Source organism: Pseudophryne corroboree, chromosome 6, assembly GCF_028390025.1.
Source record: "Pseudophryne corroboree isolate aPseCor3 chromosome 6, aPseCor3.hap2, whole genome shotgun sequence".
Taxonomy (NCBI): domain Eukaryota; kingdom Metazoa; phylum Chordata; class Amphibia; order Anura; family Myobatrachidae; genus Pseudophryne; species Pseudophryne corroboree.
Window position 1 is genome coordinate 377,913,176 of NC_086449.1, and position 15,093 is coordinate 377,928,268.

The 15,093-nt window shown below is 49.0% G+C and overlaps 1 protein-coding gene across 2 annotated transcripts in view; it reads left to right on the forward strand.

Moving 5' to 3' along the window:
- CEP41 (centrosomal protein 41) overlaps window positions 1–15,093 on the forward strand; it is a 209,237-nt gene that overhangs the window by 133,755 nt on the left and 60,389 nt on the right. The gene's annotated exons all lie outside the window — the stretch shown is intronic.

Consider the following 15,093-nt stretch of genomic DNA (forward strand, 5'->3'; position numbering starts at 1 on the left):
AATAGCAGTTATTTTGTTTTTTCCAGTCAATATATCAAAAAACATCCTTTCTCATACGTCCTAGAGGATGCTGGGGACACCAAAAGAACCATGGGGTATAGACGGGATCCGCAGGAGACATGGGCACTTTAAGACTTGAAAAGGGGTGTGCACTGGCTCCTCCCTCTATGCCCCTCCTCCAGACTCCAGTTTAGAATTGTGCCCAGGGAGACTGGACGCACTACAGGGGAGCTCTACTGAGTTTCTCTGAAAATACTTTTTTGTTAGGTTTTTTATGTTCAGGGAGGCTGCTGGCAACAACCTCCCTGCTTCGTGGGACTGAGGAGCGAGAAGTATGACCCACTTCTAGTGAGTTTAAGGGCTCTGCTTCTGGCTACAGGACACCATTAGCTCCTGAGGGTTTGATCGCTGGGTACGCTCAGATGCTCGCCCCGCAGCCGGCCGTCACCCCCCTTACAGAGCCAGAAGTCAGAAGACAGGTGAGTAGAAGAAGAAAGAAGACTTCAGTGACTGCATTCTCCTGAGGTACCGCGCAGCGGACAGACGCTGCACGCCAAGCTCCCGCTCACAACACACAGCACTTCTGGGTGCAGGGCGCAAGGGGGGGGGGGCGCCCTGGGCAGCTTAAATAACCTCAGTGACAGTCTGGCAAGAGGGGACATCAGTGCTTGGTCCTAACCCCCGCCAGTATAATCCATATATGAAGAGCGGGACGGAAGCGCGCCATTAAGGGGGCGGAGCTTCGTCCCCACAGCTCACTCAGCGCCATTTCCTCTCCGCTGGCTGCAGAGACGCTGGTCCTTCCTCACACTGCTGACCATGTATCAGGGTGCAAAACGGGGGGTGGCCATGGTGATTTGGTGCAATATTATATAATGTAAAAAGCGCTACAGGTCTGGGGCATTTTTGTTAACGCTTCTGACCCATTGATTTGGTGCTGGGGTGTGAGGTGGCAAATTCCCTCTGTGTCTCTCTGACAGGCTTCTCTGTGGGTCTGTCCCCTATAAGCCCACTGTGTCTGTGGGTGTGTATTACACGTGTGTCGGCTTGTCTGAGGCTGAGTGCTCTTCACAGGAGGAGACTGTATTAGAGACGCAAAAGGCGGTGGGAGTGAACATGTCGGCACCGCTGACTCCTGATTGGGTAAATGTATTGAATGCTTTGAATGCTAATGTAGCTCGTATTAGTAAAAGATTAGACAAGTCTGAGTCAGACCCAAGCATGAAAGAAATCTGTGGAAGATATGTTATTACAAGTTCAGGTCCCCTCGGGGTCACAGAAACGTACGTTTACCCAGTTGGCAGACACAGATACCGACACGGACACTGATTACAGTGTCGACTATAGGGATTCCAGATTAGATCCTAAATTGGCAAAGAGCATTCAGTACATGATTGTGGCTATTAAAGAGGTTTTGCATATCACTGAGGACCCTACTGTTCCGGATAAAAGGGTCTGTATGTATAAGGAAAAGAAACCTGAAATAATGTTTCCTCCCTCTCATGAACTGAATACTTTATTTGATAAAGTCTGGGAAAGTCCTGACAGAAAATTTCAGATTCCCAAAAGGATTCCGGTGATTTATCAGTTTCCCACTGGGGATAGGGAAAAGTGGGAGTCACCCCCCATTGTGGACAAGGTCCTATCACGGTTGTCCAAGAAGGTGGCTCTTCCGTCACCTGACACGGCAGCCCTTAAAGACCCTGCAGATCGTAGGCAGGAAGCTACGTTAAAATCCATTTATACGACCACAGGTACACTACTCAGATTGGTCATTGCCTCTGCGTGGGTGAGTAGTGCTATTGAAAAGTGGGCAGATAGCTTGTCATCTAGCATAGAGTCCCTAGATAGGGATAATATCCTCTTGACGCTCGGTTACATCAAGGACGCAGCGGTTTACCTGAAGGAAGCTGCAAGGGATATTGGCCTTTTGGGATCAAAGGCCAATGCCATGGCAGTCTCAGCTAGGCGAGCGTTATGGATTCATCAGTGGAATGCTGATACTGACTAAGAAAAATATGGAATCCCTACTGTACAAAGGTGGTGTCTTGTTTGGTGACGGCCTCGCTGATTTGGTATCTACGGCTACCGCGGGTAAGTCATCATTTTTGCCTTATGTGCCTTCGCAACAAAAGAAGACACACCACTATCAAATGCAGTCCTTTCGGCCCAATAAATACAAGAAAGGCGAGGTTCCTCCTTCCTTGCTGCTAGAGGAAGGGGAAAGGGTAAAAGATCACCAGCCGTGGCGGGTTCCCAGGAGCAGAAGTCCTCCCCGACTTCTACCAAATCCACCGCATGACGCTGGGGCTCTTCTGCGGGAGTCCACGCCGGTGGGGGCACGTCTCAAACTCTTCAGTCAGTTCTGGGGTCGTTCGGACCTGGACCCATGGGTCTTACAAATAATATCCCAAGGGTATAAACTAGAGTTTCAAGACGTCCCCCCTCACCGATTTTTCAAATCGTCCATGCCAGTTTCTCTTCCGGACAGGGAGGTAATTTGCAACGCCATACAAAAGTTGTGTCAAAATCAGGTTATAGTCAGGGTTCCCCAGTCACAACAGGGAGAAGGCTTTTATTCAAGTCTATTTGTGGTTCCGAAGCCGGATGGTTCGGTCAGGCCAATCCTGAACCTGATATCCCTCAAATTCTACCTAAAAAAAATTCAAATTCAAAATGGAGTCTCTCCGAGCAGTGATCTCCAGTCTGGAGGAAGAGAATTTTATGGTGTCGGTGGACATAAAAGATGCCTACTTACATGTTCCCATTTATCCTCCACATCAGGCTTACCTGAGGTTTGCAATTCAGGATTGTCATTACCAATTTCAGACGTTGCCGTTTGGTCTGTCCACGGCTCCAAGGATTTTCACCAAAGTAATGGCGGAAATGATGGTTCTCCTTCGCAAACAAGGAGTCACAATTATCCCGTACTTGGATGATCTCCTCATAAAGGCGAGATCCAGGGACCAGTTGGTGAAAAATGTTGCCCTGTCCCTGACAGTGCTTCGACAACACGGTTGGCTCCTAAACTTGCCAAAATCACAGTTGATTCTGGCATCGAGGTTGCCATTTTTAGGGATGATACTGGACACAGTACTACAGAGAATTTTTCTTCCGGTGGGAAAGGCTCAGGAACTTCAGAGCCTGGTCAAACAAATTCTGAAATCACCAAGAGTGTCAATCCACCAGTGCACTCGGTTGCTGGGGAAGATGGTGGCGACCTACGAGGCCATTCAGTTTGGCAGATTCCATGCCAGAGTATTTCAATGGGACCTATTGGACAAGTGGTCCGGATCCCACCTGCACATGCACCGGAAGATAGTCCTGTCTTCAAAAACCAGAATATCACTCCTGTGGTGGCTGCACAGCTCTCACCTCCTAGAGGGGCGAAGGTTCGGGATCCAGGACTGGATCCTAATAACCACGGATGCAAGTCTCCGAGGATGGGGTGCAGTCACGCAAGGGATAAACTTCCAAGGAAGATGGTCAAGCCAGGAAACTTGTCTCCACATAAACGTTCTGGAGTTAAGGGCCATTTACAACTGCCTTGTGCAGGCGGAACATCTTCTTCGCAATCTGCCCGTGCTGATCCAATCGGACAATGTGACAGCAGTAGCATACATAAACCGCCAGGGTGGAACAAAAAGCAGAGCGGCATTGGCATTAGTCACAAAGGTTCTCCGCTGGGCAGAGAAGCATACAAGAGCGCTGTCGGCGATCTACATTCCGGGAGTGGACAACTGGGAAGCAGACTTCCTCAGCAGGCACGATCTCCTTCCAGGAGAATGGAGCCTCCATCAAGAGGTCTTCGAAGAAGTGACAATTCATTGGGGAATTCCTCACATAGACATGATGGCATCGCGCCTCAACTAAAAGCTTCGGAGATATTGTTCCTGGTCCAGGGACCCTCAAGCAATAGCAGTGGATACACTGGTGACACCATGGGTGTTTCCGTCGGTGTATGTGTTCCCTCCACTTCCTCTCATTCCAAAAGTTCTAAAGATCATAAGAAGAACAAAGGTTCAAGCGATCCTCATTGTCCCAGACTGGCCAAGGAGGCCTTGGTATCCAGATCTTCAGGAATTACTCATAGGAGATCCCTGGCCTCTTTCTCTACGCGAGGACCTGTTACAGCAGGGGCCGTGCGTATACCAAGACTTACCCGCGGCTACGTTTGACGGCTTGGCGGTTGAACGCCAGATCCTAGCGCGGAAGGGTATTCCCATGCTTCTTCAGGCCAGGAAGGGAGTAACGTCTAAACATTACCACCGCATTTGGAGGAAGTATGTGTCTTGGTGTGAATCCAAGAAGGCTTCAGTGGAAGAGTTTCACTTAGGACGTTTTCTCCATTTTCTACAAGCAGGTGTAGAGGCGGGCCTAAAATTGGGCTCAATTAAGGTTCAGATTTCAGCCTTATCGGTTTTCTTTCAAAAACAATTGGCCTCCCTGCCAGAAGTTCAAACTTTCGTGAAGGGTGTGTTGCACATCCGGGCTCCATTTGTGCCCCCTGTGGCACCATGGGATCTTAACGTGGTGTTGCAGTCCCTTCAATCGCATTGGTTTGAGCTTTTACAGATGGTGGAGTTGAAGTTTCTCACTTGGAAAGTGGTCATCCTGTTGGCTTTGGCGTCTGCAAGGCGGGTGTCTGAGTTAGCGGCCTTGTCTCACAAGAGCCCTTATTTAATCTTTCATTAAGATAGAGCAGAGTTGAGGACTCGGCAACATTTTCTGCCAAAGGTGGTTTCATCTTTCCACATGAACCAACCTATTGTGGTGCCAGTGGCTACTGCCTCTTTCGTTGAGTCTAAATCTTGGATTTGGTCAGAGCTCTGAAAATCTATGTCGCCAGAAAATCTATGTCGCCAGAACGGCTCGGGTTAGGAAAACCGAAGCTCTGTTTATCCTGTATGCTCCCAACAAGATTGTGTGTCCTGCTTCCAAGCAGACCATTGCACGCTGGATCTGTAACACGATTCAGCATGCTCATTCCACGGCCGGATTGCCATTACCGGAATCGGTGAAGGCCCACCGATTCCGGTAATGGCAATCCGGCCGTGGAATGAGCATGCTGAATCGTGTTACAGATACTAGAAAAGTGGGCTCTTCTTGGGCGGCTGCCCGAGGGGTCTCGGCATTGCAACTTTGTCGAGCTGCTACTTGGTCGGGTTCGAACACTTTTGCGAAATTTTACAAGTTTGATACCCTGGCCGATGACTATCTCGAGTTTGGTCGATTGGCGCTGCAGAGTCATCCGCACTCTCCCGCCCGTTCTAGAGCTTTGGTATAACCCCATGGTTCTTTTGGTGTTCCCAGCATCCTCTAGGACGTATGAGAAAATAGGATTTTAATACTTACCGGTAAATCCTTTTCTCTTAGTCCGTAGAGGGCGCCCGTCCCAGTGCGTACTGTATCTGCAGTTATTAATTCTGGTTACACGCATGTTGTGTTATGTTGTAGTCAGCCTGTTGTTGACATTGGTTCATGCAGTTGGCTTGGGTTCTGTTGAATGCCACGTTGTGCGGTGTGTGCTGGTATGAATAGCACCTTAGTTTAACAATAAATCCTTTCCTCGAAATTTGTCCGTTTCCCTGGGCACAGTTCCTATAACTGGAGTCTGGAGGAGGGGCATAGAGGGAGGAGCCAGTACACACCCCTTTTCAAGTCTTAAAGTGCCCATGTCTCATGCGGATCCCGTCTATACCCCATGGTTCTTTTGGTGTCCCCAGCATCCTCTACGGACTAAGAGAAAAGGATTTACCGGTAGGTATTAAAATCCTATTTTCTGTTTGCAGTATAAATATAACAAACTCTGGTAGAACTACGTATACCGAGAGATGTTGCCTTAAATGGATGGGCCTTACACCATCTTTGCCTGCCTGATGACCAAACATAGCCTTAAATAAAAAATGTGGCACATGCAGGCCAAAACCAATAGCTTTTCTGTGATGCATCCAGTTTATACAATGATACAATGTTGCACAGATTTTATTGTACTGCATGTAGAGTAACAGAGGGGCAGATGTATTAATCCTGGAGAAGTGATAAAGCAGTGATAAGTGCAAGGTGATAACGCACCAGCCAATCAGCTCCAATATGTACATTTACATATTGGAGCTGATTGGCTGGTGCGTTGTCACCTTGCACATATAACTGCTTTCTGCAGCAGGGTATACTGGGTTCCACAGGGATAACATCAGGGTGTAGAGTAGGATCTTGATACGAGGCACCAACAGGCTAAAAGCTTTGACTGTTCCCAAAATGCTCGGCGCCGCCTCCTCTATAACCCCGCCTCCGTGCACAGGAGCTCAGTTTGTAAGTTGGTGCCTGCAGTCCAGGACACTAACAGGCTTTTTTTAAAGAGCTTTTCTCTATCGTCCTAGTGGATGCTGGGGTTCCTGAAAGGACCATGGGGAATAGCGGCTCCGCAGGAGACAGGGCACAAAAGTAAAGCTTTCCGATCAGGTGGTGTGCACTGGCTCCTCCCCCTATGACCCTCCTCCAAGCCAGTTAGATTTTTGTGCCCGGCCGAGAAGGGTGCAATCTAGGTGGCTCTCCTAAAGAGCTGCTTAGAAAAGTTTAGCTTAGGTTTTTTATTTTACAGTGAGTCCTGCTGGCAACAGGATCACTGCAACGAGGGACTTAGGGGAGAAGAAGTGAACTCACCTGCGTGCAGGATGGATTGGCTTCTTGGCTACTGGACATCAGCTCCAGAGGGACGATCACAGGTACAGCCTGGATGGTCACCGGAGCCTTGCCGCCGGCCCCCTTGCAGATGCTGAAATAAGAAGAGGTCCAGAATCGGCGGCAGAAGACTCCTCAGTCTTCTAAAGGTAGCGCACAGCACTGCAGCTGTGCGCCATTTTCCTCTCAGCACACTTCACACGGCAGTCACTGAGGGTGCAGGGCGCTGGGAGGGGGGCGCCCTGGGAGGCAAATGAAAACCTATTTTGGCTAAAAATACCTCACATATAGCCTCCGGAGGCTATATGGAGATATTTAACCCCTGCCAGAATCCGTTAAGAGCGGGAGACGAGGCCGCCGAAAAAGGGGCGGGGCCTATCTCCTCAGCACACAGCGCCATTTTCCCTCACAGAAAGGCTGGAGGGAAGGCTCCCAGGCTCTCCCCTGCACTGCACTACAGAAACAGGGTTAAAACAGAGAGGGGGGGCACTAATTTGGCGTTAGAAATATATAAAAAAGATGCTATAAGGGAAAACACTTATATAAGGTTGTCCCTATATAATTATAGCGTTTTTGGTGTGTGCTGGCAAACTCTCCCTCTGTCTCTCCAAAGGGCTAGTGGGTCCTGTCCTCTATCAGAGCATTCCCTGTGTGTGTGCTGTGTGTCGGTACGTGTGTGTCGACATGTAGGAGGACGATGTTGGTGAGGAGGCGGAGCAATTGCCTGTAATGGTGATGTCACTCTCTAGGGAGTCGACACCGGAATGGATGGCTTATTTAGGGAATTACGTGATAATGTCAACACGCTGCAAGGTCGGTTGACGACATGAGACGGCCGACAAACAATTAGTACAGGTCCAGACGTCTCAAAAACACCGTCAGGGGTTTTAAAACGCCCGTTTACTTTAGTCGGTCGACACAGACACAGACAGGGACACTGAATCCAGTGTCGACGGTGAATAAACAAACGTATTCCTTATTAGGGCCACACGTTAAAGGCAATGAAGGAGGTGTTACATATTTCTGATACTACAAGTACCACAAAAGAGGGTATTATGTGGGATGTGAAAAAACTACCATAGTTTTTCCTGAATCAGATAAATTAAATAAAGTGTGTGATGATGCGTGGGTTCCCCCCGATAGAAAATTATGGGCGGTATACCCTTTCCCGCCAGAAGTTAGGGCGCGTTGGGAAACACCCCTTAGGGTGGATAAGGCGCTCACACGCTTATCAAAACAAGTGGCGGTACCGTCTATAGATAGGGCCGTCCTCAAGGACCAGCTGACAGGAGGCTGGAAAATATCATAAAAAGTATATACACACATACTGGTGTTATACTGCGACCAGCGATCGCCTCAGCCTGGATGTGCAGAGCTGGGGTGGCTTGGTCGGATTCCCTGACTAAAAATATTGATACCCTTGACAGGGACAGTATTTTATTGACTATAGAGCATTTAAAGGATGCATTTCTATATATGCGAGATGCACAGAGGGATATTTGCACTCTGGCATCAAGAGTAAATGCGATGTCCATAACTGCCAGAAGATGTTATGGACACGACAGGGGTCAGGTGATGCAGATTCCAAACGGCACAAAGGTGTATTGCCGTATAAAAGAAGAGGAGTTATTTGGGGTCGGTCCATCGGACCTGGTGGCCACGGCAACTGCTGGAAAATCCACCGTTTTTACCCTAAGTCACATCTCTGCAGAAAAAGACACCGTCTTTTCAGCCTCAGTCCTTTCGTCCCTATAAGATCATATCTGCCCAGGGATAGAGGAAAGGGAAGAAGACTGCAGCAGGCAGCCCATTCCCAGGAACAGAAGCGTTCCACCGCTTCTGACAAGTTCTCAGCATGGCGCTGAGACCGTACAGGACCCCTGGATCCTACAAGTAGTATCCCAGGGGTACAGATTGGAATGTCGAGACGTTTCCCCTTCGCAGGCTCCTGAAGTCTGCTTTACCAAGGTCTCCCTCCGACAAGGAGGCAGTATGGGAAAAAATTCACAAGCTGTATTCCCAGCAGGTGATAATTAAATTACCCCTCCTACTACAAGAAAAGGGGTATTATTCCACACTATATTGTGGTACTGAAGCCAGAAGGCTAGGTGAGACTTATTCTAAATCTAAAAAATTTTTTGAACACTTACAAAGGTTCAAATCAAGATGGAGTCACTCAGAGCAGTGATAACGAACAGGAAGAAGGGGACTATATAGTGTCCCGGGACATCAGGGATGCTTACCTCTATGTCCCAAATTTGCCCTTCTCACTAAGGGTACCTCAGGTTCGTGGTGCAGAACTGTCACTATCAGTTTCAGACGCTGCCGTTTGGATTGTCCACGGCACCCCGGGTCTTTACTAAGGTAATGGCCGAAATGATGATTCTTCTTCGAAGAAAAGGCGTCTTAATTATCCCTTACTTGGACGATCTCCTGATAAGGGCATAGTCCAGGGAACAGTTGGAGGTAGGAGTAGCACTATCTCGGATACTGCTACAACAGCACGGGTGGATTCTAAATATTCCAAAATCGCAGCTGATCCCGACGACACGTCTGCTGTGCCTAGGGATGATTCTGGACACAGTCCAGAAAAAGGTGTTTCTCCCGAAAGAGAAAGCCAGGGAGTTATCCGAGCTAGTCAGGAACCTCCTAAAAACAGTGCATCATTGCACAAGGGTCCTGGTAGAAAATGGTGGCTTCCTACGAAGCAATTCCATTCGGCAGATTTCACGCAAGAACTTTTCAGTGGGATCTGCTGGACAAATGGTCCGGATCGCATCTTCAGATGCATCAGCGGATAACCCTATATCCAAGGACAAGGGTGTCTCTCCTGTGGTGGTTATAGAGTGCTCATCTTCTAGAGGGCCGCAGATTCGGCATTCAGGATTGGATGCTGGTGACCACGGAGCCCAGCCCGAGAGGCTGGGGAGCAGTCACACAAGGAAAAAATTTCCAGGGAGTGTGATCAAGTCTGGAGACTTTTCTCCACATAAATATACTGGAGCTAAGGGTAAATTTATAATGCTCTAAGCTTAGCAAGACCTCTGCTTCAAGGTCAGCCGGTATTGATCCAGTGGGAAAAACATCACGGCAGTCGCCCACGTAAACAGACAGGGCGACACAAGAAGCAATGGCAAAACTGCAAGGACTTTTCGCTGGGCGGAAAATCATGTGATAGCACTGTCAGCAGTGTTTCATCCCGAGAATGGAAACTGGGAAGCAGACTTCCTCAGCAGGCACGACCTCCACCCGGGAGAGTGGAAACTTCATCGGGAAGTTTTTTCCACATGATTGTAAACCGTTGGGAAATACCAAAGGTGGACATGATGGCGTCCCGTCTGAACAAAAAACGGGACAGGTATTGCGCCAGGTCAAGAGACCCTCAGGCAATAGCTGCGGACGTTCTGGTAACACCGTGGGTGTACCAGTCGGTGTATGTGTTCCCTCCTCTGCTTCTCATACCTAAGGTGCTGAGAATTATAAGACGTAGAGGAGTAAGAACTATACTCATGGCTCCGGATTGGCCAAGAAGGACTTGGTACCCGGAACTTCAAGAGATGTTTACAGAGGTCTTATGGCCTCTGCCGCTAAGAAGGGACTTGCTTCAGCAAGTACCATGTCTGTTCCAAGACTTACCGCAGCTGCGTTTGTTGGCATGGCGGTGGAACGCCGGATCCTAAGGGAAAAAGGCATTCCGGAAGAGGTCATTCCTACCCTGGTCAAAGCCAGAAAGGAGGTGACCGCACAACATTATCACCACATGTGGCGAAAATATGTTGCGTGGTGTGAGGCCAGGAAGGCCCCACAAAGAAATTTCAACTCAGTCGATTCCTGCATTTCCTGCAAACAGGAGTGTCTATGGGCCTCAAATTGGGGTCCATTAAGGTTCAAATTTCGGCCCTGTCAATTTTCTTCCAGAAAGAATTGGCTTCAGTTCCTGAAGTCCAGAACTTTGTCAAGGGAGTATTGCATATACAACCCTCTTTTGTGCCTCCAGTGGCACTGTGGGATCTCAACGTAGTTCTGGGATTCTTCAAATCACATTGGTTTAAAACCAGTCAAATCTGTGGATTTGAAGCATCTCACATGAAAAGTGACCATGTTCTTGGCCCTGGCCTGGACCAGGCGAGTGTCAAATTGGTGTTTTTTTTCTCAAAAAAGCCCATATTTGTTTGTCCATTCGGACAGGGCAGAGCTGCGGACTCGTCCCCAGTTCTCTCCCTAAGGTGGTGTCAGTGTTTCACCTGAACCAGCTTATTGTGGTGCCTTGCACCTACTAGGGACTTGGAGGACTCCAAGTTGCTAGATGTTGTCAGGGCCCTGAAAATATAGGTTCCAGGACGGCTGGAGTCAGGAAAACTGACTTGCTGTTATCCTGTATGCACCCAACAAACTGGGTGCTCTTGCTTTTAAGCAGACTATTGCTAGTTGGATGTGTAATACAATTCAGCTTGCACATTCTGTGGCAGGCCTGCCACAGCCAAAATATGTAAATGCCCATTCCACAAGGAAGGTGGGCTCATCTTGGGCGGCTGCCCGAGGGGTCTCGGCTTTACAACTTTGCCGAGCGGTTATTTAGTCAGGGGCAAACACGTTTGTAAAATCCTACAAATTTGATACCCTGGCTAAGGAGGACCTGGAGTTCTCTCATTCGGTGCTGCAGAGTCATCCGCACTCTCCCGCCCGTTTGGGAGCTTTGGTATAATCCCCATGGTCCTTTCAGGAACCCCAGCATCCACTAGGACGATAGAGAAAATAAGAATTTACTTACCGATAATTCTATTTCTCGGAGTCCGTAGTGGATGCTGGGCGCCCATCCCAAGTGCGGATTATCTGCAATACTTGTACATAGTTACAAAAATCGGGTTATTATTGTTGTGAGCCATCTTTTCAGAGGCTCCGCTGTTATCATACTGTTAACTGGGTTTAGATCACAAGTTGTACGGTGTGATTGGTGTGGCTGGTATGAGTCTTACCCGGGATTCAAAATTCCTCCCTTATTGTGTACGCTCGTCCGGGCACAGTACCTAACTGGCTTGGAGGAGGGTCATAGGGGGAGGAGCCAGTGCACACCACCTGATCGGAAAGCTTTACTTTTGTGCCCTGTCTCCTGCGGAGCCGCTATTCCCCATGGTCCTTTCAGGAACCCCAGCATCCACTACGGACTCCGAGAAATAGAATTATCGGTAAGTAAATTCTTATTTTTTAAAGAAGATCAGAAGACTTCAAGGGCTGCAGCATAGGCACTCCTGGTGCTAGATGTCATTCTGACATCTCATGCTGGAGCTCCCTCACCTCCCCCGGCGTCGCTGTATACTCCCGCGCCCTGGTTGCCGGGTACTTACAGCGGAGGGCTCCGGTTCTTCTGGTCAGGCACACACACTCGCCGCAGCTCTCCGGGTTCGCGTGGCTGCATCTAGGGAGGAGGTAAGATGGTCCCCTAGGCGGGACCCGCTGTAATTTGCGATCCAGCGCAGCCATTAGGAGGCGGGCTGCGCGCGCTGTCGTGGACACTGTGTTGGTACAGGGACCCCACTAGACCACCAGGGCAGGTCCACAGGTTGGTTTTCTGTATAAACCATTTTATTATGGTCTACAGTACCCGGTGGTGAAGTCCAGGAAGGGGATAAGGCTCTGACCTGCAGCCCCTCCCCCAGCCCCAGGGCGCCATTTAGAGTAAATGTTCCCGCCCTGGAGCTGCATCTCTCTCTCTGTCAGCCAGCGTTTGGGCGCCATTACACATGCTGAGCTGATTCTGGGACTGTATGGGCAAAGCCTCCTCTATAAAGCCGCCTGTATTATCAGCGCTGTGCATTTTACAGGACACTTAAGTATTCTACATGTCTTTTGACAGAGTTAGTTAAGAAACAGTGCATCACTTCAGGGTTATGTAATGCAAATACCCTGTGATATACATCCAGTCTTTACTGTGCATTGATATATCTATGTCTATTTAGCTTTACTTAGTATTACTTAGTAATGCTAGTCCAGTGCAGTTTTATTGTTTGTCATAATTTCTGCATTGTACATGTGACTGTGTGTGTGTGTGTGTGTGTGTGTGTGTGCATATAGCTGCTGTGTGATTTCTGCTTCGTGTATCTCACTCAGACTGCTATCCCTATATTCTTTTCCCTGAGGGGGGCTAAGTGCGTCATGGTTATTGTTTGATATATGTAGGTATTTCACAGGATATACTTATTGTGTATTTCTCTGACGTCCTAGTGGATGCTGGGAACTCCGTAAGGACCATGGGGAATAGACAGGCTCCGCAGGAGACTGGGCACTCTATAAGAAAGATTTGGTACTATCTGGTGTGCACTGGCTCCTTCCTCTATGCCCCTCCTCCAGACCTCAGTTAGATTTCTGTGCCCGGCCCGAGCTGGTTGCACACTAGGAGCTCTCCTGAGCTTCTAGAAAGAAAGTTTAAATTAGGTTTTTTTATTTTACAGTGAGAACTGCTGGCAACAGGCTCACTGCATCGAGGGACTAAGGGGAGAAGAAGCGAACCTACCTGCTTGCAGCTAGCTTGGGCTTCTTAGGCTACTGGACACCATTAGCTCCAGAGGGATCGACCGCAGGACCCGTCCTTGGTGTTCGTTCCCGGAGCCGCGCCGCCGTCCCCCTTACAGAGCCAGAAGCATGAAGATGGTCCGGAAAATCGGCGGCAGAAGACTTCAGTCTTCACCAAGGTAGCGCACAGCACTGCAGCTGTGCGCCATTGCTCCTCATACACACTTCACACTCCGGTCACTGAGGGTGCAGGGCGCTGGGGGGGGGGGGCGCCCTGAGAAGCAATAATATCACCTTGGCTGGCAAAATAACCACAATATATAGCCCCAGAGGCTATATATGTGGTAATTACCCCTGCCAGAATACAGAAAAATGCGGGAGAAAAGTCAGCCGAAAAAGGGGCGGAGCCATCTCCCTCAGCACACCGGCGCCATTTTCTCTTCACAGTGTAGCTGGAAGACAGCTCCCCAGGCTCTCCCCTGTAGTTTTCAGGCTCAAAGGGTTAAAAAGAGAGGGGGGGCACTAAATTTAGGCGCAATATTGTTTATACAAGCAGCTATTGGGGAAAATTCACTCAGTGATAGTGTTTATCCCTACATTATATAGCGCTCCGGTGTGTGCTGGCATACTCTCTCTCTGTCTCCCCAAAGGGCTGTGTGGGGTCCTGTCCTCAGTCAGAGCATTCCCTGTGTGTGCGCGGTGTGTCGGTACGGCTGTGTCGACATGTTTGATGAGGAGGCTTATGTGGAGGCGGAGCAGATGCCGATAAATGAGATGTCGCCCCCTGTGGGCCGACACCAGAGTGGATGGATAGGTGGAAGGTATTAACCGACAGTGTCAACTCCTTACATAAAAGGCTGGATGACGTAACAGCTATGGGACAGCCGGCTTCTCAGCCCGCGCCTGCCCAGGCGTCTCAAAGGCCATCAACGCTCCCTCAGATGGCAGACACAGATGTCGACACGGAGTCTGACTCCAGTGTCGACGAGGTTGAGACATATACACAATCCACTAGGAACATCCGTTACATGGTCCCGGCAATAAAAAATGTGTTACACATTTCTGACATTAACCCAAGTACCACTAAAAACAAAAAAGGGTTTTATGTGTGGGGAGAAAAAGCAGGCAGTGTTTTGTTCCCCCATCAAATGAGTGAATGAAGTGTGAAAAAGCGTGGGTTCCCCCGATAAGAAACTGGTAATTTCTAACAAGTTACTGATGGCGTACCCTTTCCCGCCAGAGGATAAGTTACGCTGGGAGATATCCCCTAGGGTGGATAAGGCGCTCACACGTTTGTCAAAAAAGGTGGCACTGCCGTTTTAGGATACGGCCACTTTGAAGGTACCTGCTGATAAATAGCAGGAGGCTATCCTGAAGTCTGTATTTACACACTCGGGTACTAGACTGAGACCTGCAGACTGCTGCAGCGTGGTCTGTACCCCTTTCAAACAGGGATACTATTTTGCGAACATAAGACGTCGTCTTATATATGAGGGATGCACAGAGGGATATTTTGCCGGCTGGCATCCAGAATTATTGCAATGTCCAATCTGTCAGGAGGGTATTAGAGACCCGACACTGGACAGGTGATGCTGACTTTAAAAGGCACATAGAGCCTTATAAGGGTGAGGAATTGTTTGGGGATGGTCTCTGGGACCTCGTATCCACAGCAACAGCTGGGATGAAATTTTTTTACCTCAGGTTTCCTCACAGCCTAAGAAAAGCACTGTATTATCAGGTACAGTCCTTTCGGCTTCAGAAAAGCAGGCGGGTCAAAGGCGCTTCCTTTCTGCACACGAGGGAAGAGGGAAAAAGCTGCACCAGCAGCCAGTTCCCAGAATCAAAATTCTTCCCCTGCTTCCTCTGAGTCCACCGCATGACGCGGGGGCTCCACAGGCGTAG